At 45.3% G+C, this 27,565-nt stretch overlaps 1 protein-coding gene across 2 annotated transcripts in view; it reads right to left on the reverse strand.

Moving 5' to 3' along the window:
• The window catches only part of LIPC (lipase C, hepatic type), a 756,670-nt gene that overhangs the window by 409,769 nt on the left and 319,336 nt on the right, over positions 1 to 27,565 (reverse strand). The gene's annotated exons all lie outside the window — the stretch shown is intronic.

Below are 27,565 nucleotides of genomic sequence, written 5' to 3' on the forward strand. Positions count from 1 at the left end.
AAGTAGGTGCGGCGCAGTCAAGGGCTTACAGCTACGGGCAATATGCGCATATATGTCACCTATATATCCGTTGAGGTGGCCAACTCACCCCCTCCCATGGCCACTGTCAATTAGGTCCCTACAAAGAACCCAGAATCCCTCTAAAGCTACTTATTCTGGATGCAGGCCACCCCCAGCAAAACGTACGGAGCTTTCGAATGTAGTTTATATCCCTTTACACAACTCTAGACAGAAACAGCACTCCCAAAGTTGGACTCTCATGATTGTCATTCATGAAATGACTCGAACAGACCCTTCCCATACTTGCTCACTCCACGCCGCCTGCATTATTTCAGTAACAAATCCGATGTCCTTGCCCCTTCACACACATGCCGAGCATGTATTGTTCGAGTCTCTAAACACACCTGGGTCTTAGGAAATGCCTCCCGACTCACAGGAGACAGGAATTAGATGTATATGAAAGTGCTGAAGTTTACAGGGACCTCTTTCCGAAGTCTTTCATACAACCAGTGTCAATGAAGGTGCGCGCAGCGCACATGCTAAGTAAGCATCCTTCCGAAATCAAAGGGAAGTAACTTTTATGCAGTGCCTGGGGTGTTCGATAATCAGGGTCGAATTCACAAAATGTGTGAACCCGTTTCGGACTCAAAAACACTATTCTTCTTTTGCAGGGCTGCAGGAAATGCGAGCAGCCTAGTTTGTAATATTCGGTGTGGTTGTTGGACCCAGTAACACTTAACTTGCGAGGAAAGCCATTGAAAACGTGCCATGGACGAATGCCTAATATTGCTGCTGAAGGTATGAATGAATAGCGGACAAACGAAGGAATAAGTGTTTGGCGAAGTACATAGACGGATAAATGAGGGACTCGAACCCACGTTTGAAGCAGGATTATGACGATTTAATGAGGGAACGTAAGAGATGTACCGCTACACGGGTGTGGGTACAGGGGGAGAAGGGGGAACAGGTGGGTCGAAAGAGGGCAGGGGAGAGATCGATAAGGAAAGAGGCATGTAAACAAAGGCAGACATGAACGACTGGGTGAATTCAACACTGATCAAAAGAACGAATACGCGAACTGGATGGCTTAATGTGAGAGCAAACAGCTTAATTAACAAGTGGACCGCTGAATTACTATGGGTACAGACGATTTATTGGTTCAGTGAGTGAACAGACAGGAGACCAGGCGAACCGAGGAGCTGAACACAGGGTAGAGTCGTGAATAAATAAAAGATCAAGCGGTGCAAACAGTCGCAGAAGGTAACCTTATGTGTGTACGCACGAAAAGATCGATACATAAACGTATAGGTGGAAACGCAAGTGGATCAATGGAGTAAATAAGTGTTGTAGCAAAGTGAAGGATAAATTAATGGGTGGACACAACAGGTGAATAAACGGGTGCTTGGATAGAAGGATTGGTGGGAGGACTGAGTAACTGGGTGGATAAATTAAACGGGTGCTTGGATAGAAGGATTGGTGGGAGGACTGAGTAACTGGGTGGATAAATTAAACGGGTGCTTGTATAGAAGGATTGGTGGGAGGACTGAGTAACTGGGTGGATACATGGTGGCTGAACACTAAATCAAAGATTCGGGGAAGGTGATGGAGTGGACGAGCTCGTGGGGTTCACTTCATGTCTAGCCGCCCCGTACCTCCCCACGCTGGTAAAGCTTGCCGAGGGCAGCCCTGGGTGCCAGGAAGTCCCGGTGCCGCAGATTCTTGGCGCTGCTCTCCTTGAACCACATGCCGGGCACTGGAGAGGCGCCACCAGGACGTAATGCGAGGCTGAGCGCCCTAGGCGTATCTGACACTCGGAGGCCCTTGAGAAGCGAGTTTCCGCCCACCGACTCCATTGTAACAGTCCCCCGGTGGCCCGGGAGCGGCTGCGGCAGCCGTACGACTGGGAATAGTGGAACCGGTAACTATAGGCCTGAGAGGCTAGAGCGGCTCACCCATAGAGTCTGAGGGTGCCCAAGCGGATGGAGCCCATGAAGAGGCGAGAGCGTCTCAACCAACTGTATCTCAGGACACCAGAGCGAATAGAGTCCGGGAGGAGGCTAGAGCGTCGCACACAACGGAGTCTCAGGTTCCAGAACGCACAGAATGAGAACGTAGCGTAGCGTGCTTGTTACTGATGATGTGTCTGGGCTTTTGGCCAATCAAAAGCCACGTTTTAATATTTGTAATCGATTCTACGTTCCCGGATTCTACTACTTCCCCGGTATACTTTTACATTATTTCCTCTGCAAACCTTACTACGTTTTAAATAAGGGGATCGTAGAATAGGAAGTGACTTGTATTATATTCTTAGCTCTCGAAAGGAGGGAATGGAAGAAAACGTGTAAAGGGGAGAGAAAGCAGGGCACCACCGCCTTTCTCCGAGGCAGAGCAGAAATGCCTCGGAGAAAGGCATCGGCATTTTCGGATTCGGGGGCGTGTTTGTCTTTTCTCTCCTCCAGCCATTGGCTGGAAGAGAGAATGAGACTTTCTTTAAAAAACACGCCCCCCGAACCGAAAAGGACGGGGCATGATTGGAGTGACGGGACCTCTTCTCCAATGGCTGGCCAGCATTTACTAGGCCAGCCAATGGAGAACAGGGGAGAAGAGGGGCGGGTTCAAGCCCCTCTTCTCCCAAGTCATTATCTCTCGCAAGCGAGACTGCGCAAGCGCAGCCATCGCTAGCCGAGACCTAAAAAAGGGCATAACAGTACAAAATGAAGGGTATCCTGCGGAGATTTGTTATCGCAGCCGCAGGTTCCCTTCTGCTCAACCGTAGCAGTATAACCCAAAGGGTGCGCTAAAAAATGATGTATTTGGTTTAGCCTAAAACGAGTAAAAAGAAACCTAGTTTGAGCATTATGTATTAAACCGAGGTATGGTTCCATGCCTCCTACTGTCTTGGTCATACAATAAGCACGGGCAAGGGATTTCATACCTTCCTTGTCATTTCTGCAATCTGCAGCCTTAGTTAGGAGCAAACTCTTAATTTTGTTCTTATCTTGGCAAGTGATCGTTAGTGGGTTGGAAAAAAGATCAGAACAACCTATTCCCTCCAGTGTTGTTTTTACGTATTTGAGCCACGGGATGCACATCCCTTTATCTCTACTAATACAATCAGTAATAATCTGCCTTCCCAGTTCTGCCTCAATATTAGACCAGGTCCTGATCCATGCCAAAACAGGTCTAATCTTAATCAGGTCCTCAATATATGGTTTCCCTAGTTCGGCGTGGACAATATACGCTGGGGAGCTCTGCGGCAATTTGAGTATCTTACGCATGAATTTATTCTCTTCGATCTGTATTTGCCGAGCCCCAGCGAAGCCCCAAACTTCTGCTCCATACATTACTTTAGAGCAGCATATGGAATTATAGAGATGCATAACTTGCTCAGGTGACCACCGGCCCAATCTGCGACCATAATTCAATATTGCCCCAGATGATGAAACCAGTTTTAGACTCCGTTCTTCAGTTAAAAGTTTAAAATTTAAAAGCCCATCAAATAAAAGACCCAGGTAAGAAAATGTTTTCACTTGTTCTAGTATATGCGCACCTAATCGGAATGTGTATTTTTTACAGGGTTTTGTGCCTGCAGTCAAAACATAGGACTTAGTTAGATTAGCAGACAGATCTAATGTGTCCATGAAGTCCACAAAACTGTCTATTAGACATTGCAGGCCTCTTGGGGTACGTGCCAGGAGGACCGCATCATCTGCGTATAGCAGCACTGGGATTGGACGAAGCCCTACTCTTGGAGTATCTGCATTTAGCTTACACAATGCCTGTTCCAGTTCGTTTATATAGAGTGAGAATAAGAACGGGGCTAAAATACAGCCCTGCCTTACTCCACTCGTACAACGAAATGGTGCAGTTGTGTCTCCAGCCAAATTGAAACGTACTTTTACAGAGGTGTTCCAGTGGAGTGCTCTCATGATGTTTATTAACCCTGGGTCTACTCCTAGTCTAGTCAAAAGGCTCCATAGTTTTTCTCTATTTACACGGTCAAAAGCTGCCGATAAGTCCATAAATCCCAGATAGATAGATTGGTTACTGGCTATAGTGTATTTTGCCACCACAAGATAAAGATTCAGGCATTGATCTGTTGTTGATCTGCCACTCCTAAAACCATATTGAAAATCTGAGATTATATGAAACTCCTCGGCCCAATCCAATAAACGATTTAATATAATTTTGCCTAAGACTTTTGCTGTCACGTCAATCAGGGATATAGGACGATAACACTGCGGGTCGTCCTTTCTTCCCTTTTTAAAAATAGGTACTATGGTAGCTGTTGACCATGAGCGTGGCATACCAGTGGCGATAGAGGCATTAATGACACGTGTCAGTATTGGGGCCCAGAATTCTATATTATATAAAAAGAGATCTGGGGGTATCCCATCTGGGCCTGGTGCCTTGTTAACTGATAATCCTGAAATCCCCACTTTGGTTTCCCCAACGGTAAATTCGATCCCTGACCTCCATGGGCACATTTCCTCACCCACCTCTGTGTTTTCTGTTGAGAAATCATAGAGTTTTTTAAAATGATTAAACCAAGACTCTGGAAGAATTGAAGTACCAATTATCGGCGCTGCGGAATCCTGGAAACATGGATTGTTTATAGTTTTCCAGAAGGTCCTTAAATCTCTCCTTTCCGCAGCTGCCCTTAAGGTTTCCCAGGTTTGAAACAGTAATGAGGATCTCCTGCATTTAACTGCCTTTTTATAGGCGGTCCTACAGTGTGCTATATGTGATTTGTCCCTTGGCCTCATCTTCAAGGATTCTTTAAGATCTTTCTGTGCCCTGGCACAATCTTTATTAAACCATCTTGGTGCGCTATCTTGTTTCAGAGGGCCCGAAGTTTTTAATAGCCTGTCTATGTGTGTTGCCAGTGTTTCAAAAGCTTTTGTCACGGCCCAATCGGCCGCCAGGGAATCAAAACAGGTTTCAAACTCCTTACCTCCTTCCTTGATTAGAGTTTTATAAAAGGTATCTCCATCAATGCGGGACCATCTTAAGCGCCTCCCCTGGTCCGTAACCTTTTCTATACTGCCTGTCTGTACACTTTTTTTCCCTTTAGTGGCTGGGCAATTTTTAATCCATACTATAAGTGGATTGTGGTCACTAAAAATGCTCCAGTCAACACTAGCCTCTTTTATCCAGTCCCAGAGCAGATTTGAGACTAGTATAAAATCTATAGTAGAACTACACCCCCTCCCTTTGAAGGTTGTTGGGGCACCAGCGCCTTCTTCAACCTCTACCAGATCAAGTGTATGTTTTAAAGAATGAGTTTTCATCACCTTCTCTAGCTCGCTTCCCTCCTTGGTGTGTTCAAAGTGCAAACCGTTCCGTAGGGTACATCCAGACCAGTCTCCCATAGAAAATTTCAGTTTTTGGCACAAGTGACAATTTAAATCACCCACTAAAATTATTTGAGGGGCCACAGTAGGTTTTCCCTGCTCCATCACCTCAGTCAAATGTTTATTTAAATCACATATTATAGCACCTTCCTTATTTGCAGCTGTAGCATTATAGAAATATACAAGAATAAAATTTATTTTGTTTTTATGGTATCTTAAACCATGGAAATAATTGGAACACCAGTTCAAATTGGTCCATACTCCTTCCAATTGCAGGTCTACGTAAATGATTAATCCTCCTGATGGCCTGCCTGGTGTTAATTTTTGAGCCGGGACAACAAAACATCCGTAACCTTCCAAGTGGAAGGGATTATGGTCCACCACCCACGTTTCCTGGAGGCAAATCACATTAAACCTAGTTACATATTCCCTCCATTCGATGTTATCGAATTTGGGGGATAGGCCAGCTATATTCCAGGATACTAGGCCAATGTCCCCAGTCATTGATTTCGCCGCACTACTCAGATTACAGGGGGGTGAGACAGTTAGTCAGTCAACACCCTCCATTCCAGAGAGTGTGGCAAAGCGGTTAGAAGTGGGGACATTAAATGTAGGACCCGCCATTATCTGAGTGCTCCGTTGTGTTGGACTCACATAATTACCTACCAAGGTCTTTGGGTATAAGTAACTCAGATCATAAGTGGATGCCTCCCCCATAGCCCTCTACATACCAATCTTTGATATGATTAACCACTCTATGATCTCTGAAGTTAATGATGATGACATCCCCCTGTACTTTTTTTGGTCTTTGTCCCACCTAACCTAATCTTCTGACATGGAGAATTTCTCCATCTAAGTTGGGGGGTAATGGCCTATTAACTCTTAACCAATGCATCGTTTTATTCTTGAGGGTTTGGTAACCTTCATTATTCTCCGGATCGAGTTCTGGTACCCCAATTAGTGCAATAACATAAGGAGCTGCCTCCGGAGGGAGATCAATGTGCCGGGAGGATCTCCTGAGCATTTTAACTATGGGGGCTCTTGTGCCCGTTTTACTTGGCCCAGTATACTGCTTGTCTGGAGCCCCACTAACTCTTATCTTCTTTGGGTCAGTATGCTTGGACTGTGTAACTGAGCTAATATCACAGGAAGAAGGGGGTGCCTTATCACCCTCAGTAGGATTTGTTATCTTCATCACTGGGTCGGATACCAGGCCAGACAGATTTAGGGGGCGTCTATTCGTCAGTAATTCCCTCAATGTATTTGTGTTGGCCGTGCCCATATCTTGTATGAACCCCAACTGTTTAGATATTATCTTAACCCTTTCTACCAGGGGAGCTATCAATGATTTGACTAGATGTTCTATGTCCCTCATTAGATCTTGGTAGTGATGTACTACCGGGTTAGTTAAATCAATGTTACAATCTGACGTGTCTATTGTGTTCGCAGGACTTGCACTATTTGGAATTATACTACGGCTTCCTTTTTGTTTATTTGTGCCTTGCTTCCTTTTTTGTTTCCGGGGACCTGGTTGTCTATCTTCTAAGTTAGTTGTACCCTGCCCCTTTGTGAGAGAATTATTTGCTGGTTTAGGGCGCTGCTCATCTATAGAGAGATCAGCTTGCAAATTTGTATTATTTTCTATGGTGGGCAGTTCCTTTATACTCATTTGTTGATCAGTTATAATTTGTGGTGTTATGGGACTACTCACAACATTATTTTGTTCTGTGCGTTTGGTATGATTAGTGTTGGGTAATGGGGTGGTGGCCAGCTGAATGGCCCCCAAGGAAGAACGTTTCCTCATTAATTCAGAGGATAGACGCCTTTCCGTATTCACAATTTCATGTTCTAGAATCGAGGCTGCCCTCGTAATGAACTGATCTAGGGTGCCTCTAACAGATCCCCCCACCAACGATTTCCTTCTGGAGCTAGGCCTGGTGTTCATACTCTTAATATACATGAAAACTTGTCTTTACGGGTTGTTCCAATATTATATGGCGGGATGATTAATTAACAGTGAGCGAGGTCCTTGATCCACAATAATAAATCGACCTCACCACCTTTCACACTCTTATAACATACCCATCTAATTGTCTCATGTCATAGTTCAAACGCCAAGGTCGTAGTGTCTCAAATAACCTTACGATAGTGATGCGACTCCACTCCACCCAGTTTATCAAATCGAGTCCACAAACGGGCGAGTTTAGGCCATAGATGCAATCAGCACATAGTGCAACAGTACTTACGGATCCTGCCCCACTACAAACGTTAGGGGGTATGCCCAGCCCAGCCTTAACCGGTCTTCGACGGGCAAGGACGGGCCCGCCCTTGGCCCGGGCTTCGCCCGGGCGCGTCCCGCGCTGCGGTGAATGTGCGTGACTTTTATGGTCCCACGGGTGCCGCCTGATGACCACAAAGGCAGGCGCCCAGAGAGACCACTGGAATGCTGGGAGTTTGAGTCCACTTCGGCCGTTCCCCTCACGGCGATCAGCGATCACGGGCCAAATCCCAGGTTCAACCCCCTGCGGCCGTTCTCCTCACGGCGAATAGCTGGGTGAGTGATGCGGTTCAGAAAGTCAGCAAAGCGCGTCCCACGCTGCGGTGAATGTGTGTGACTTTTATGGTCCCACGGGTGCCGCCTGATGACCACAAAGGCAGGCGCCCAGAGAGACCACTGGAATGCTGGGAGTTTGAGTCCACTTCGGCCGTTCCCCTCACGGCGATCAGCGATCACGGGCCAAATCCCAGGTTCACCCCCCTGCGGCCGTTCTCCTCACGGCGAATAGCTGGGTGAGTGATGCGGTTCAGAAAGTCAGCAAAGCGCGTCCCGCGCGGCGGTGAATGTGCGTGACTTTTATGGTCCCACGGGTGCCGCCTGATGACCACAAAGGCAGGCGCCCAGAGAGACCACTGGAATGCTGGGAGTTTGAGTCCACTTCGGCCGTTCCCCTCACGGCGATCAGCGATCACGGGCCAAATCCCAGGTTCAACCCCCTGCGGCCGTTCTCCTCACGGCGAATAGCTGGGTGAGTGATGCGGTTCAGAAAGTCAGCAAAGCGCGTCCCGCGCTGCGGTGAATGTGCGTGACTTTTATGGTCCCACGGGTGCCGCCTGATGACCACAAAGGCAGGCGCCCAGAGAGACCACTGGAATGCTGGGAGTTTGAGTCCACTTCGGCCGTTCCCCTCACGGCGATCAGCGATCACGGGCCAAATCCCAGGTTCAAACCCCTGCGGCCGTTCTCCTCACGGCGAATAGCTGGGTGAGTGATGCGGTTCAGAAAGTCAGCAAAGCGCATCCCGCGCTGCGGTGAATGTGCGTGACTTTTATGGTCCCACGGGTGCCGCCTGATGACCACAAAGGCAGGCGCCCAGAGAGACCACTGGAATGCTGGGAGTTTGAGTCCACTTCGGCCGTTCCCCTCACGGCGATCAGCGGTCACAGGCCAAATCCCAGGTTCAACCCCCTGCGGCCGTTCTCCTCACGGCGAATAGCTGGGTGAGTGATGCGGTTCAGAAAGTCAGCAAAGCGCGTCCCCTTTGTCAATTGCAACCGGCGTCGACTTTCAGTGAACATAAATACATGCCTTGTCTCATGAACAACAACAGAGGACTTACTTCAGTCCTACGATGGCAGCCATTACTGAACATGCAAATCATTCTTACATTTGAATGCGTACATTGAAAAACAATCACGCCCTGCATGGGCATTCGTAATGGTTAACGAATTTCAACTTATAATTATATATGTGTAATTCACTGAAAAAAACGTAGGTTTCAGGCACGTTATAGTTAGAAATTAGCATTTAATAAACCTTAGAAATTAACAGAAAAAAACATAGGTTTCATTGACGTTATAGTTAGTTGGACATATCACTCGTACAAAACCAGAGAAATTCTGCCGTTATAGTTAGTTCAGTCACATATTACATGATTCATGACATGGTCAGTGACATCACTGATGACATTCCAAGTGACAATGAAAATCTGATGCACCTCCTCACACTCTAATATAACCTTTGATACACCCACTCTAACATACAGACTACCATTTTCGAAACCATCGACAGACCAATAACAGTTACAGAGAGGTGTATAAAGGGGCATGGCCTCGGACCACCTCTCTGCAACGCAGCTCTGTGATGCTTACTGGAGGTACCTGGTGAGCTAGTTGGTCCCCAGGGACCCTCAGGATTCAAGGGGACTTAATCCCCCAACTTAAAATGCACCACAGGGCGCGTTTGCAGAGTGATGCACTGAGGGAGCGGGGCCTCCGGCGTGATGCCGTTTTTTCCTTTTTTAGAAGGGGCTGTGGACCCCATCCCCCAGGGCCTGACCCCTATTTTGTTACATTTTTAAAAAAATACCAGAAGGGGGCCGCGCGGCCCCCCTCCCGAGGTCATTTTTGGCCCCGGGGACCCCATTGCCCGGGGCATGGCCAGTAGTTTTTTAATATTTGAAGGGGGGCCGCGTGGTCCCCCTCCTCAGGCCATTTATGGCCCCGGAGACCCCATCCCCCGGGGCCTGGCCCCTCAGTTAGGGACCAGGGGGGTAGCCCCAATGCCCCACGGTCCCTGCTGGCTCCTCACCTCCTGCGGGAGCCTGCATTGCTTTTCCACATGGGGAGCTGCTAATATGCAGCTTCCGTGGTGAAAAAGCAATCTGCTTTGGATTTTGGAAGCAAGAGCAGAAAACCTGCTCTCGCTTCCATGCTATGACATGGCGGGAGCCGCACGGCTTCCGCCCTGCCATAGCAAACAGCAGTGTCCCGTGGGTGGACACTGCAGGAGCCGGCACTGGGGGGTGGCGGTACCCAGGGCCGTCGAGGGCTCCTGGCGGCCCCCCTCCCTTCATTTAGAAAGTCCCAGGGAGGTGGTGGTCCCTGGGGCTGGGGGTTAATGCAGGACCCCCGAAATTGAAAAAAGAGTGCCCCGGGGAGGTGGTGGTCCCTGGGGCTGCGGAGGGGCAGAGTGCCCCAGCATACAATTAAAATACAATTAAAAAAGCTCCGGATGGTGGCGGTCCCTGGGGCAGCGTGGGGGGGGTGAGACCCCCACACACTTTTTCATACAAAAGCCCCGGGAAGGTGGCGGTCTCCGGGACTGCAGGGGGGCTGCGTGCCCCCTGCAAACAATCAGCATAGCCCCAGGGAGGTGGCAGTCCCCGGTTCTGCGGGGGCTCTGGGCAATGCCCCCAGGACCTGGCCCACCCAGGGGCTCATTTAAATGAAGCGCGTGATTTTTTAAATAATTTCGGTGGGATGCGCGACCCCAATGTGAATTCTGCCGAAATTATACAAAGAAAATGCTTTTTTGGGCCTTGGGGGTCTTTGTGGGACCCCCTGAGCAGACCTAGGGGATCAGGGTGTTTCTACCCTGCCCCCTATTCTTGTTTTTAAACATTTTTTTCACTGATTTCTTGTGACTCGGTTCTACAGAGTCACAAGATGACTGCCAACACTTCCTGGTTTGGAGTGTTGGCAGCCAATCACAGTGAAGCCCGTGATCTGGAGGGTTCGCGAACCCACCGTTGCCCTAGATATCAAAACTTTTTCTTTTTCAAATTTCTCAGGAACTACTGAATGGATTTACACCATTTAACAAAAAGGACTCTTTATGAACCAAGACCTACCTTTTCCTCAAATTTGGTGTAATCCTGTTCAGCAGTTCGGGCTGTAGCTTTGTCTAAAGTTTCCTATGGAAAATAACATGGGGAAAATGTGTTTTGGGACCCCCTTTTTTCTCGGCCTCAGCATGACGAATCACCCCGAAACTTTCAAGACAGGATCTGACCGGAGCGGGCCACTAGTTTTGAAAATTTCGCGAAGATTCGTATACCGGCGCCAAAGTTATTGGGAAACCAAAAAACGCTTTTCCTATGGAAACTAGGTCCTAACTATAACTACCTACTGGCGACCACTAGTTGGTAATATATATATATATATATACATACATACATATTTACATACACATACTATTTTGTGTGCCTATATCTATATCTATATCTATATATATATATATGTATATATATATATATATATATATATATATCCAAGAAACAGTGTGCCCATGCACAGAAGCGCACTCGAGCCAGCGTTAGGTTGAGGAAACCTTTATTCAGGGAAGACTGCCAATGTCACGAGAAGTCAATAAAGAGAAGTGGCGCCAGATTCACGACGCGTTTCGGGTTTATCCCTTCTTCTTGGTGAGATTGGAGTGATTGTTTTCTGCTGCTGCCACGAGAGGCCCATCCAGGGCTAGATGTAAGAATTATTTGCAGCATGAACACTGAGGCACGAAAACTTACCTGCACTGCATTTCCCAGAATACATCTGAAGAAGTCGACTCATCTGATTGGCCCATTGGAGGGCAGATTTGACTAAATGCTTGCAGGTGCAGGTAGCTGCAATGGCGTCTCACCAAGAAGAAGGGATAAACCCGAAACGCGTCGTGAATCTGGCGCCACTTCTCTTTATTGACTTCTCGTGACATTGGCAGTCTTCCCTGAATAAAGGTTTCCTCAACCTAACGCTGGCTCGAGTGCGCTTCTGTGCATGGGCACACTGTTTCTTGGATATATATATATATATATATATATATATATATATATATATATATATATATATATATATATACTTATACATGTGTGTGTGTGTGTGTTTGTGTACATATATATGTAAGATTGAGTAGATACATATAAGGATAACAGTCTCTACAGCAACAAATGAGTTGTAAAGGTACAATGATGTAAAACAATGTTCTGTAATGTCCAACGCACTGTATTACATGCGTTGTATAGTTATGCATTTTAAATGCATTTGTTGTAAAGCCTGCTATCCGGTGGTTGTGGAGCCTGGAATACTGATGTACATGGTAAAGAATAGATAAAGTCTGTGTAGCAGACGTGGAAAAGTGTTGTTGAGAGTGGGTGTGGACCATGGAGTGTGTTAAGTTGGTGTGCTGAACAGAGAGCATGTGGATGCTGGAGAGTGAATGCGGAGGTTGGGGAGTAATATACAGATTGGATAGCAGAGCTGGAGTGAGGATGGCGAGGGTGGAAAGCACCTGAACAGGGAGAAGAGAAAATATATAAAGAAAGGATGAATAGGGCGCAGATTCTAAATAGAAGATATTGATGGTGAGGAGTGTGGTCAAGATCTCTGTGATGGAGAGATGTGCACGGCAGAGAGCAGCGGTAGAAAGAGAATGTGGATTTTGGAAAGTGGATGTGTAGAGAATACGAAGGGTTGAGAGCAGATGTGGAGTATGTAAGGTGTATTTATTCTGTGGTGAATGGAAAGTTCAGAGAATAAAGCGCATGTGGAGGGTTTTAGAATATATGTGAGTTGAGGGTGCATTTGGCGAGGTTATAGCCCCAGAGGGTGGGGACTGGTTAACATGCTGGACAGCAGATGTTTAGTTTGCACAGCACATTTTACAATGAAGAAAAGCATCTATCCAAGGTGGAGAAAACAAGTAGATGGTGTACATGGAGGGCTGAGAATAAATGTAGCGATTGTATGTGGCTGGTGAAGTATGTAGAAAGTGGATGTACATAGTGCTGAGTTGGACAGATGAGTGGACGTAGGGTAAAAAGCAGATGCAGTATAGAGAGCAGAAGTGGAGGGTGGAGCTGCAAGGTGCAAATACACTAGGGAAATCAGGGTGTAGATGTAGAAAATGGATTTAAATCTAACAAGCTGGAGAGAAATATTGTGTGGAAACCGAAGAAAAGAATAATTGGATAGGAAAGAAGGACGGTGTAGCATCCAATAAATGAAAGAAGACTCCTTAAATGCTGTGCCAGGATGTATGTTTATTCTACGTAATCAAGTAATCAGGTACAGCATATATAAAGGGTAGTAATCCAGGTTCCAGTAAAGGTTAAGGTAAAGGCCCCACCGGGAGCAGCAGCCCTGCTGCTCAGCCTCCAAGATAACTGACAAATCCACATAGACTCACACAGATAGAACAGTAAATGACATCACAGAGACTGGCTGAGCAGCAGAGAACCAGACACTAAGAAAGGACAAAGAGGAGGGAAAGAAGGATGCAACACACCTTTCCCATTAACAGAAATAATGAGGAAGAGATAAAAGCAAGTAGAGGAGCAAAAGGATAACAAAACAGAACACCAAAGACACACACACAAATAAGCTTCTTCGCTATAATAAGGAGAGGAGGTTAAATACACCAGAAAACAACAAAAGAATAAATAAGCGTGGTTAATGTGCTCCACCTGACAAACCTACTCATTCATCACTAACGCAAAGAAACTGAACACCTCAATACATTTTGAGCAATAATGGTTCAGTAATGCAAAATAACACTGAGCATCAAAAATAAAACTACTCTAACAAATTAGAGCACCTAAGTGGTTCAAAACAAATAATCACCAATAAAACTGAGCACCTCTACGGCTCTTCACCAATAAAACTGAGAACCTCTAAGGCTCATCACCAATAAAACTGACCACCTCCATGACTCATCACCAATAAGCAAAACACGAATTGAGCACCTCAACAAAAGTCGAGAAAATAAATTGCTGAAAGGGCAGAGTAGACGGATTTCCACCCCATTCTACTTAGAAAATACCAGACTAATAACTCTCTCACCTAGGACGGGCAGAGGTCCAATGACTCACTCACCTCCTCCAGATTGTTTTTTCCCTGCCAAAAACGCTGCACTCGGTTTAACACCCTGAACCTTCCTTCGGCTTTATTTAAAAAGAGCCGCAAAGAACTGCTGGTGTAACTCCTCAGGTTTAACTACATCTATGCGCTGCTCTGCATGCGGCTCGGCATTTCCCTTGATTCCAGCAACATGTGGACAAAACACAATGTTACCAAATTTTGAGACCCCCCCAAGCCCAAAGCGGCTGAAGTGTAAGCCCAAATTTATCCCAACGCAGACCACTGTCAGCACAGAAACCAGCCCAAAGTAGCAAGAATGCAGAAATAGTCATCAGAAACAATTTTAAGCATGAATATAAAGTCTACTCGATATGCAGATAGTGGGAGAGGGTTAACTGGCCATGTATCTTAATGACACTGGTTAGAGTATATGTACTGATTAAAGAAAATCAGCAAAATTAGAAATGACTTGTCTCAATGCAAAAATCTCTACATGAAAGAATCAAAATGTATGAAGACAAAAACATAATGCAAGACCTTGTCCTTCCATACACCTTGACTTCTATGACCAAAGAAATTGTCAGAGCCACCGGTCTGCTAACCCCAAGCCTTGGACAAAAATACACTCCAAAGTCCAAAAGGTTAAGTGAATAGATTTTGCCAGAACTACTACTCAGGATGATGTACAGATAGTTATTCGGGTTTCTACTCAGAGTTTCAGCCTGTCGGTTACATTAGCAGATGTGCCAGCAAAAGTCTATGTTAGTTTCTATTTGTGAATTGCAAGGACTTAGACTGAAACGACCATGCAGCCACTGGAAGACACCAACCAGGGCACAAGACTAGGGTACACGCGGATACACAGCAGCCACCCACTATTTTCACGGGGTGAACGCCGTCCACCCTGCCAAGTTGGGCCCCACATATATATGCTGAACTTGGCCAGGTGTCATTTCCAACACCAGGACACGTTCAGCAGCACCTGCACATTGTCTGCTTTTCATTTCCATCAGCAACGTGTAAGCAGGTGGGGCCTTTGTTATTTTGACCCCCAGCTGGCCAAAGATAAAGGCCAAGTTAAGAGTTTATCAGGCCTCCTTTTGATCGAGTATCCTAGCTGAACGTGGCCTGAAACCTCACACTTAAATGCAAATGCGACAGAGGGGAAACAAAAGTACACAATGAAATGAAATTAAATGAAAGGCGGTACTTGTAAAGCGCTAACTATCACTCCGAAGGGAGCATCCTGGCGCTGATACTGAGGTGAGATGAAGCTCTGAGGATCTTAAATGAGAGAGAGGCAAAGTTCATCTGTTGCTCTGAAGATCCAAGTTTTTAGAGCCTTTCTGTATTGTGTTTCGTTTTTTAGCATTCTCAGTTACAAAGGCAGTAGATTCCAAACTCTGGAACCTAACACTGCTAAAGTTTTACCTCCTTTTTTTGCATCTAAAATTGGGAGGTTTGAGCAGGTTGGCTGATGAGGACCTGAGAGTTCTGTTTGTAATATAGGGGGTGAATCTAGATGAGAGGTATTTTGGTCCTATCTTGAGTGACGCTCTGAAGGTGATTAGAAGGATTTTAAACAGTATTCTCTTATGTAATGGGAGCCAATGAAGGGTTTTGAGGGCTGCTGATGCGGAAGACCTTTGAGGAAGTTTTAAAACAAGCCGTGCTGCTGCGTGTTGGACTACTTGGAGTCTTTTTAATGTTTTTTTGCTGGGTCCTGCCAGGAGGCTGTTGCAGTAGTCGAGTTGTGAAAGGATTAAGGCGACTGCTACTCATTATAATGGTGAAGCAGGTCCCTGCTACCTTCGCTGCGTGAGGTTGGAAGGTGAGGGTGGAGTCAAACTGCACTCCTAGATTTCTTGCTTCCTTCACAGTCTCAGGCGGGGGTGATGTACCCTCTGGCCACCAATCGCTTGGTAGAAAGGAGACTTCTTTCCGTATAGGTAGGATTTCAGTCTCGTTGGTGTTGCACCTAAGGTGGTTGTCGTTCATCTACTGAAGGAAATTGGTCAAACATCTTTTGAAGCTGAGTTCTGCGTCCTTGGAGTTTTGATCCAGAGGTAGTATCATTTGGGTATCTTCTGCGTAGGAAGTAACTTCGATCCCGCATGATGTGATCAGTGAGATAAGTGGAGTCATATAAATGTTGAACAACAATGAGCTGAGTGTGGACCCTTGAGGCACCCTGGTTGTGATGGTGCGTTCGACAGATAAGAAAGTTCCCAGGGACACGACTTCGAAAGGAAGGATGTTATCCATTCTAAGGTGCTAATCGAGATACCACTGGATTTGAGTCCTGATAGGAGGATGCTGTGTGATATGGTATCAAACACGGCCGATAGGTCGAGTAGGATCAACACAGCCTTCCTACCTCAGTCTGCTATCATTTTTAAAATGCCGTTAATTTCCAGAAGTGCAGACTCAGTGGAGTGTTTGGGACGGAAACCAGATTGTTGGGGGTGGAGGATGTTGGCCGTCTCTATAAAGTTGGATAATTCTTTATGAACACATTTTTCTGTAATTTTGCCTAATGAGTGAAGTAATGATATGGTGCGAAGGTTAGAGAGTATAGATGAATCAATATTTGGCTTCTTTTTAAGGGGTTTCACTATCGCTAGCTTCCAGTCGTCAGGCACGGTCCCTGAGCTTAAGGATGAGTTGACAATCTGGTTTATAACTGGGTTAATTGTGTCTACGATTTGGTGGAGAATTATGGGGGGACAGGCATCCAGGGGAGAGCCTGATTTGCATGCTAAGATTGCTTCTTGAATTTGATCCAGAGACACTGGCTTAAATGAGCACATGGAGTATTTAGTGGCTTCAGGTTCATGCTCAGGGTCGGCGCATTTGGTCGGGACTGGGTCCATAGTGAAGTCCTTTTGAATATTCATAATCTTTTCTTCAAAAAAGAATGATATTTGATCGCATAGCGTCTTGGACAGGGGTATTTCTTTTTGAAGCGCTTTAGGATTGGTATAGGACTGTACGACCGAAAAAATAATTTTGGGGTCTAGATTAGTTTCTAGTATTTCGCTTGAGTAGTATTCTTTTTTGGCTAGTTTGATCTGTGTATGGTAAAGTTTTCTGCTTATTTTGTACGCTTGTTTTTCTGCTGCGTCATAACATCTTATCCATTTGCGCTCTTGTTGTTTGCATTGGAGGTGTGCTTGCTTGAGAGTGGGCATAAACCAGCTTGTTATCTCTTCACAGCTACTTAAGAGAGGCATGTTTTTGACTTTATTCAGTCCCTTTATGTAACTGCATTCACTTTAAGAATGTGTGTTGGTCTATCCCAGTATTTACACACATAATTTAAATAGCACTATTTTATTTCTTTTCTAGTGCTACTCATCCCAATGCAGGGTGTCAGAGCGCTTTACATAACATACACATTGACAATAAATCATGCATGCGTAAAATTTAATGTACAAGATGCGTTGCATGAGTCAGTGAGGGTTATAAAAGGCATAGCAGTCATATATTCGACATAGCTCATTGTGCTGTATTAAAAAGCCTTACATTTTATGTACTGCAAGTAACAAAATGATTTCTGTGTTCAAAGCAGCAACCCACTAACCTAGCTAGATGAAAAAAGAAAATCTGTCATCTGCATATTACAAGATGTGCTTTTCAGGAGACACATTAACCTTCTATAGTACTTTGAGTCAGATCTGGGAACACACAAAACACAGCTCTCTCCAACAAATACTTTAACCTCCAGAGTTATCTCACCATTATTATTATTCCCTGATATATACTGGGCACCTCTGCAGCAGATGTCTTAATCCCATAAAATATTAGAAAACACAGAATTTGCAACCAATTAAACATAACAGATCTTCTACCACGCTTCTTCTTGTTGCCAGTTTCTTTGTGGCAGGGTTTTAAAAACTTATAAAAATTAGTTGAGGCTCAGAATTTGCATCTGGATTTCGCCACTTTTTTTGTTAGCACAAACTGCAAAGCAAATCTAATTTGTTAAATCTCATAATGTGCATAAATTGACTCATGGTATACCTAATAAAAACACATGTGTAAGATCTCAATATCTGATGTCACTTACTGTGATGCTACGTGTGATGTCATGCATGGTGACATCATGTGCTGTGATGTCACACGCTATGATGTCACTTGCATACTGACTAACTTAGTTAGTCCCATCATGTGCTGGAGCTGCAAGAAACTCACTCTATAGCTTCAAGGAATTTTATTTTATTACCCAATAACGAAACCAGCTTTGCCAACTTTTTCCAAAAATGATCCCGCATTAATTTCAAGAGAATAAAAATACAAAGTACATATTTTTCCCTTTAATACATCTGCAAAGGAAAACACACATCCCATGGAAAAAGGAAATGTAAAATACACAGCACAGCAGGCAGTTTCATGCTTTCATCCACATGCATTCCATAGGCCGGCCCAATGCCTCCAGGTAACTTCATGTGGTGATACAACAATAAACAAAACTTATTTACTGGCGCGTGACGGGATGACTCGAGTACTGCAGTCAAACGAGACTCCTTTGAAAAGCACCACTGGTCACAGGTCACAACCTAGCGGTCCGTCCAACTTTCACCCATATCCGCCTGAAAATGGGACCAGATACCTTAAGCAGCCACCCTTAAGTTGATTAAAAAGATATGAGGGTGCTCGTGGCCGAACGCCTTGGTCAGAGCACCCAGGTAGGTAAGATTATGCTGACCGCACCACCCTTTGTGGCAGCATAAATTCACCTTCCAGACAGTTCCTACTGCTGTGTAGGTAAACGTATCAACTTAATTATTGTACTTTAATTAGGGGGGGTGTGCTTCTACTCGCTGTGGCCGGGCTCACACCTGTCACACGACTCATGACGACTCGAGGCGGAGGACAGGGCCACAGCAGCACAGGGCTGGGCCGCACACACTCACCAACACCAGGCCACCTGAGGCTGGCCCGGGTCTTAGTCAAAGTGAGTGTGTACTGTGTGACTCACTCAGAGAAGGCCGGAGTGAGTCAGTGACACAGAAGTCACGGGTCACAGCCCGGTCGGGGGTCTCGGGAGCGGGACTCATTGCCAAGTGCCATGTTGGGGGTGATGAGCCCGACAGACTCCTGGACTGCAGTCACTAAGTGCCGCCGCCCATCTCTGCACTGAGAGAGTATGGTGCGCGTGACCACCAGTATTTACAGCACAGCGTGGGGGCTGACCAAAAATTATGCCCAGGGCCGTCAATGGTAGCACTTTTGCGTGCTACAAGATAGACGGCCCTGTTACCCACATACACGCATGCGCCGCGGTGGCATTGCAAGCACACACTTCAGTTGCAGCAGCCAGCAGGTGCGCTTGCACTTACACACACACTGTGGGGGCTGTATTACTAATCAATCATCAGCACAGTCCAATCATCTCCCAAAAAGTAGCCACCCGCCAGGTGAGGGTTTTCACCACACAAATGGGAAAAATGTTGCCCATTAGTGCGGGAAATAGCCCAATTTGGCAACACTGACAAAGAGCTGCACAAGTTAAGGTCGATGAATCTGATTACTGGTCTGAACACAGCAATCAGCCGCGGCCCGTGCAGGTGAGAGTGGTGGGGTGGTAGGGCCGGGTGAGGGGGAATTTCGATGGACGATGACGAGGGAAAATTAAATGAATAATTGATTTTACCTCATCATCGTCAGTCGAAATCCGCCCCCAACCTGGCCCCACCACTCTTACCTGACAACAATCCCCTTGCTGATTGCCAAATCGGCTAGGAGGGAGGCACAAAAGTTGGTTGCCCATTTCTATTCAACAATCTTTATTGGAAACGTGAGATTAACAAGAGGATACGCAAACATAGCAATACTGTTACTATCATTAAAAAGATTATAAGCTTGGAGTCTGCAACAGAGACCCCACCTCCTTCATAATTATACAGCAGTTTTCTTTTTTAATATGCCATGATCTGTGTAGGATAGTTATAACAATGATGCTGAGTTTTTATACATAGGTATCCACGAAAATCAAGTGCTTTAAGTACATTTATAGTTTAATTAGCATTGCACTTCAAGGGATTTTACACGCACACACACCCCTTCCCCATCAGGCTTTGACTGTAACCTGACGGAATACCCAGGTATGCAAGTCCCAAATGTCTTCTTGATTGCTAAAGATACGGCACGGTAGGGCTACATGTAGACTTACCAAGGTTAGGACACATAGTGCACTCTGTACAACATGGCAGTGTTTCGGGGGCAAACAGAATTCCAATCCCGGTCTCCTTGCTTCACCGTATTGTGATCTTGGGAAAAAAGCTTTTTTTTACAGATTTATATAGGGTGAATTCGCTCTGAGGGTATTGGGGCGCACGAGCACAAGTTTCATTACACAAGGACGCACATTCATATTGTAAGAGGAAATGAAGTGATTTGCACAGAATCACAGGATGTTGAACCAAACGAGAGACTCGAACATGCCCAGATTAAGAAGGATTACTTTAAAAGTCATCCCAGAGTCATTGGATGATCACCCATCTACCTTAGAAGTCATTTTTACATCATCACACATCATCAACCTCCTGAAGTCATCAGCAAAGCTTTGAAACCTGTACCTGATGACTTGCAGATGACTTGAAAATGAGTACCTGATGACTTTGATTGTTCTCAATGACTTGAGGATGAGTATCTGATTACCTCACAAGATTAGATTATTACTGATGACCTGAGGATGATTTTAAAATGATTTGTTGATTACTTCATGAGTTCTAACATTTTGTCTTTATTTGAAATGCTTTCAAACTTGTAAAGAAAACTCTGATGATTACTTTACAAGCATACCAACCATCTTGGCTAGGCTTATGTTAGTAAAGTAGGACTTGTGCTGAATGATTTTACAAAGGCGCGCAACATAATTCACAGTGGGGGTTGTTTTGTATCGAAAAAGAAAGTTCCCCGTTGAAGCTGTGTGAACCTGCAGATTAGAGGTTCCAATCATATGAAATAGCTCGGTGGGGAGAAGAGAATTAAGCTTCTTCAGAGATCTCTATGCAGCATATGGATTACAAATTCACCGGTGTAAAACAGGACAGCTCAGTGAGCTTGGCGCCTGTCGCGCGCACATCTATGTCACCTGCACCCATATGCTCCAATAACAGAAAGGTTGATCACAGACTTATAGTATCTGCTGTTGAGCTCAGTGTTTAACCTTCATATCATCCTCCGGCCCATTTGAATTATACAGCCGAAGAGGGCCAAATTATGCTGCAGGGTTGACTAAAGCATGCCGCAAGAAAAGGCAAATTATGAAGCATAATGTGGCACATTTGCTGATAATATTACTTCCTTATTCTGTCATTTTTGTATTTGTTAGCACAGTCCAGGCATAGGTTGCATCTCATTTGTGCCAGTTTAGCAACCAAACATAGCAATCAACAAAATAAAGGTGACCAGTCAACCTCTGCAAAGGGCCTTTCACTGGCAGGAACATGTTTCTGCATTCTTAGTAACTTCTGAAACGTTTGAGCTAAAAACAATATTTTTGTTGTTAAAATCTGCAAATTATGCAGTAGACAATGGATTATGTGTCAAATGCGGCAGATGCATCATTAATGCAGCGGCTGCACAATCGCATAATTCACTAATGACATCCTCGTCAGTTAGTGTGTGGATGCTTCTAAGTTGTTATTCCACTCTTCAGCAGTTAGTAAGCGCTCCTTGGGGGGTCTGCCAGGATGAGAAGCCTGAGGTGAGAAGGCCCCTACTCATTTTTCCAAATTGCCAGCCACCCCTTATGCATTAGACTTGTCCGGGCATGTGATTGGTTAAGGCAGCAATTTCTAAACATCACTTCATGTTCTTCTACAACTCTCCGCAGCCCCCCCCGCACACACAGGCCGGCCCTACGCCGGCCGAAACATACATCTTACCAAACCCCTTCCATTCTGACCAATCTCCTTTATATTCAAGAGGTTTTTGTTAAAAATATGTATATCTTTCTAAATACTAGCTTTCACCCCAGGATTTTGTTTAGAACTCCAAGCGTGTTAAAAAGAGAACCCAGGCAGATAGAGAGGGATAACGTGCTTGCTGTGCCTAGAGACACTCAGTTTGGACAATTGATGAAGCTGTGACTGTAGCACAATCTTCCTGGAACTATTGGGGGCAAGTTGGCCAACGAATCACACCCGTTCTTTGGAATCTCACATATGTTTCAACCAGTTTATCTGCCAGCCCATTACATTCACATCCAACATGAGAACGGCAATGGTGACCTCACCCAGCAACTTGACCGTTGTTATTTCAATTTACCACAACTGTTGCCTCTGATATCTGTCACGTCGTGTATACCTTTCTCAGTTAACACAACACTTGGGGCCGATTACGATGCCGGACGGACCTGAGTCCGACTGGCATCATTCTGGAACTGGAACCAAACAACCTACAGTCTTCGGTTCCAGTCCAGGAATTAGGATGTGACTGAACCCTGTTCGGTCGCAATCCTATACTTCGCTATGAGAGCATGCATTGGGAATGGAATGCAAGCTCTCATGTCAAAGAGCAGGGGTGCAGTGCCTGCCACCGAGTGCAGGGATTAATGGGAGGGGGGCACCTGGAGCCCCCTAGGCCTCCATTTGGCGGCCTTGCACCCATGGGGACCCTGCTGGGGGCCGCCAAAGCTGTTTCCCAATGCCTTTTTGTGCCAGAAAGGCCAGCACAAAAAGGCAGTGGGAAACTGTCATTGTAATCCCTTGGCCGGAAAGAGCCGGCCGGGGGATTACTGTGGGCCTTCCGAATGGCGGAGCCCGTCGTAAGCCATTCGGAAGACTGATTCGGATTCCCTTCTGACCGAGCCCATCGAAATGGCTTGGTCAGAAGGGAATTGGAATCGGTGGTTACGATGCAGGCACGAGGGCTCCGACCGACGGTCAGAGCCCTTCTTGCCCGCATCGTAATCGGGCCCACAGTGTTTCAGAGAAGGAGGTCTTGCTCTTAAAGCTTTAACAGGGAAAGAAATACACTATATGACATAGCTGTTTAGGGCTCCCACAGATTCAATAGCTGTCCTCTGCAAACTTAAAACGCAATAGATCTGCAAAATGGGTCTTTGACAAAGACCCTCACACAAAGACTGACAATTATAAATCAAAAAAGTGGCATTGTGGCGCTAGCAACCCAAGAGTGGGTGACAGTCATTATACCAAATCTTCGGTGAAACTGTCGCTTATCATTCCTTATGAGAGCCGCTCGCTCAGCCGAACGTTACAGTGCTGTTGCAGCATAGCTCCTAAAGTCACTCTCTAGTAGCTGCTCCAGACTGAAATGAATGAGTCCTGATCCTTGTCGGATGCTTAACTACTTAAAGAAAACACCTATGGGACCAATGGTGCACTCGTTAGCAATCTGTAAAAAAAACTCAAGTTGCATTAGAAACTGACAAATCGCAAACTTAAACTCAGCGAGCTTCGGAGCTCTGTACAGTGGGTATAATCGTAATATGTTCAGATTGCAATTTAGCAAAACATGTTACACTGTTCTACACATTATATTTCAGCCACGCTTTTAAGAGTATGTGTTATACAGTGGGTGAGTTCCCTTGCACTTCTGCCTATAAATGCCTGCAGTGGCCATACATTCCTTGCACACTTCCTGTGGGTTACTGCTCCATTTCTCCCAGGAGGGTGCCCGTAAGAGCTCATACACTGCAATGTCCCCTATAGGCGCCTATGTCAATACACTTTTGTAAAGAGTTACACGCAGATGGCGGCTGTATCAGAGCGTTTTTTTAAAGGATGGTGAGGAAAACTTCTCTACTTGCTGCAGATAATGGTCCAATAAAAATGCAGCACGTTTACCAAGGGTTCTTTATTTTTCCTTAGCCGGTGTGTTTACACGCCCTCCTGCTCTTCACACACAGGTAAATTGGCAACAATTATGTTAAATGGCACATATTGCTATAGCTTGGCTTCTCAATTGCCACCTTTTACTTGAGTTGATAACAAAAAATATATCGATAATATGACCTTGCGGAAACTGTTTGTAACTGGTTAGCATGAATTTCCACTGTAGAAGATAAAATAGAGGGGAAAGAGGATGTGGCACGGCCCAGAGCTGCCGACTGCGTGAGATGGGAAACCATACTGATCCAAGATGCATCGTTAAATACATCTTTAAGTGCACTGCAAGGGGCATATTTACAAGCCCCTTGCGCCGCTGGAGATGCGCCGGCAGCACATTTTGCCGCCCCATATTTACAAGGACACATAAAGCCACCCTGCGTTGCTTTTCTTGTCCTTGTAAATACGGACCCTTATCACGCAGTACTTTGTGTGAAAGGGGCATCCCATGGGTGTTGCTGTGGGTGTTCTTATGCAACATCCATGGATTCTGCCACATTCCCAGATTTATAGCCTTTCAGAAACCTTGGAATGAGTCAGAAACTACGGGAGGCGTAGGGAGGCACAACGAGGAGAATTTTTTTCATTTATGCTCGTTTTTTCCTCTTTCTATATGTGCTGCATTGTGCAGCACACATAGAAAGAGGGATTTTTTTTTGTGCTTTGAAAGCGATTCATGCGGCACAACCAAATGGCTTGCAATGCCCCACTGAGTCACTTTCTTGTAAATATGCCCCTAAGTTTTTAGTAAGCTGACAGTAGATCTTCTGCAACCAGACAGCTTGTGCAGAGGCCTTAGAGAGCTGCCTGGTCTCCTGGTCAGTAGCACAAAGGCGTTTATTGACTCGCACATGCCACAGACCCACCAGGAGAAAGCGACTTTTGATGATGGGGCAGAGCACTAAAGGCCAGTAATATTTCTAAACTCTTTCTGCTCCTGGAGGTATCAGTGTTTGAAAGCCGCGTGGCTCAAGGTCCCTGATAGAACTAGGTGCATCAGCAGAGAGGAGCTGAAGTTAATTACGCCTCCATGACATACGTCCTTCAAACAGCTTATGGACCTGATCCATGGAGTTTGCAGCACAAGGTTATAATTTAGGATTACATTATTTTATTAGGCTTTTAATAAGAAAAAGTATTTGATTTATGACTTCGTACCACACTTCTGCTATTTCTACGTACTGTAAATAACCCTCTGCAATGTAATGGCACTCCGTTTTCTGGCCTTGAGGGATGGTTGGCTGAGCTGGCGTTTCAGGGCCGGTCCCATGATTTGTGATGCCTGAATATCTCATCTAAACAGGATTAGATTGACTAAATCAGTAAGCCACACACCTAGCTAAATGGTTATTCTGGTGAGAAAAACAGTGCTTAAGTTTAGACACTTAAAACCGTCCTTTGAATACACTTCTTCAGACACATAAAACACTCTTTTGAGATAAAGGTATAAGGTGCATTAATACAAGAGAATAGAACCATCACAGAGATTACATTTAAATCATGCACACCATCTCTGTACTTAGAAATGGTTTGTGGGAAAAACAGCCCAACCTTGCCAGCACATTCGAGAAACAATTATTGAATTGGGAGACCAGCTATGCCTGGTTTCCAAGCAGCCAAAGATTTAAATCATTGTGAAATTTCGGCACAATTACGCAAATCTGCATGTTATTATGTGAAATGCAAATACATAATTTTGCTCATTGTTTTAGTGCAAAATAGTATGAGTACGCATTTAAACAAGCACTTTGAACAACAACTGTTTGCGTTCTGTTGTTCCCATGTGCTCACTGTAAATCTTTACAGCAAATGGCATGTTTTGTGTCAGCTTTTTACAGAGAATGATTCAAAGTGCTGTCATGGCAAAATTTCAGGAATTTTGAGTACCAAGCGTGTGAAATCCCCAAATTACAAGAATTAGGCAAGCGTAATTTAAATTTCGCTCAGACCAAGGCGTAATTCCGTGCTATTTGCGCTCTTTAAATAGCTTCCAAGAGTGATCGATTATGCTCGTTATTAGCAGCACTGACGTCTGAAGAAGGATGACGCATCACTGCATTGCGTCAGCAATGCATCAAACTAACTTGCACTTTGGTAAAACTGAATCCTACACCATGGATGCATTGCATTTACAACACAGCACACCATGGCATATGGATCTGTGTTTAAAAAAAAATGACATGAAATCTGAAACTTCTGCTACAAAAGTGTGGAGTGCAGCACCAGTCTTGGTCCACCTTTGTATAGTGTCACTCCTAATTGATTGCACAAATGTGGGGCTTATATACTACAATTTGACACAGGGCAGCTCTGCACGTCAATTTGCTGCGCTGCCATGTGTCAAAAGAAAGGGGCAGGAATGCGCTGTATCTATGAGATAAGGCGCATTCCTGTCCACTTACACTGTGCTGGTGCCTAGTGCCAATGCAGGAACCCTTGCACCATGGTGTAAGGATGCCTGCATTGAAATCAGGTTGTATTTGTGTAGGAAGGGGCACCTTCCATCACAAAAACAACCGCTACCCCACCTCTAGAGAGACATAGACTTTTAACGCATTCCCACGTGTACATATCCTTGTAAATATGGAAATGCATCAAAACCCATGGGTGTTTCGGTAGTGTCCTGGATTTTTTAACTTGGACGTCATATGCCCCACTCCAGGTTGGACTTGCCAATGTGAGCTCAAAAGTAATATTATGATTCCATCAGTGGGCTGCATACAAACTTTATGATTTCTATAACATGTTGGGGGCGGAGTGGGGGCAGAATGTAACCTGTACAGTATTGGTGATGCAGACTTAATTTTGATTTTGCAATGCGTAACTACTAGCTGTTTGTAACTGATGTTGTTGGTTTTTTTTTTGAAAATGCAAATCAAAAAAATAAAAAAAACTCCATGGGGGTTGCATGGGGAAATCAACCACAACACCCACGGTACGTCCCAGTGACGCCGAGTAAGGCAGCGCAGAAACTTGTGCTGACTGGTCTTACTCCATATATTCAAGCCTATGGAAAGTCATGCAGAGTGGCTTTGTGTGGTCTTGTAGATATGGGTCTGCAGCCTGCTTCGCTGGTAGTCACAAACAGTGACGCACCGGTGGTGCCAGCTGCATGTAAATATGTATACCCCATGGACAGGAACAACACATCATGCAAGGACACTTGAATCCTACACAACCTGATTGTGACAATGCAGTTCACCTTGCACCATGAGGCCATTTTGTGTTACTTGGGCCCATGCACACAGATCTGCATTGTAAAGCAAACAAATGGCATGGGCTTGTCAGAGGAGAAACAGCTCACCTGAGAGGAGGGTCAGGTCTGGGGCATGTGAAGTATCAACACATAGAAACATGCCAATAGCCATGAGTACATTATGTGGCATGAAAATACATAGTACACAGCTGTCCTGACGTATGGAGTGAGACCACACAGGGATCAATTGCCATGGTAGGGACTACTAGAACTCATGCCTTGTACTAAATCTGACTGGATCAGGGTAATGTAAGTGATGCACACCAGAGGACCACGTGTGTTGGAACCAAAGATGATGTATGGCCCTGGTAGGCCCTTGGTTGTGCAGTGCATTGTAAGTGCTGGCTGAGTAGGTTGAACTACCATTGTGTCTGAATGGGGAGACATTGCATAGGAAGGTAGTCAGGATGGATCTGTGTTTGGCAAGGTAGCCTAACTAATACACATGTGCTGCTGTGTCT

This window comes from Triturus cristatus, chromosome 3_1 (genome assembly GCF_964204655.1).
Source record: "Triturus cristatus chromosome 3_1, aTriCri1.1, whole genome shotgun sequence".
Classification (NCBI taxonomy): domain Eukaryota; kingdom Metazoa; phylum Chordata; class Amphibia; order Caudata; family Salamandridae; genus Triturus; species Triturus cristatus.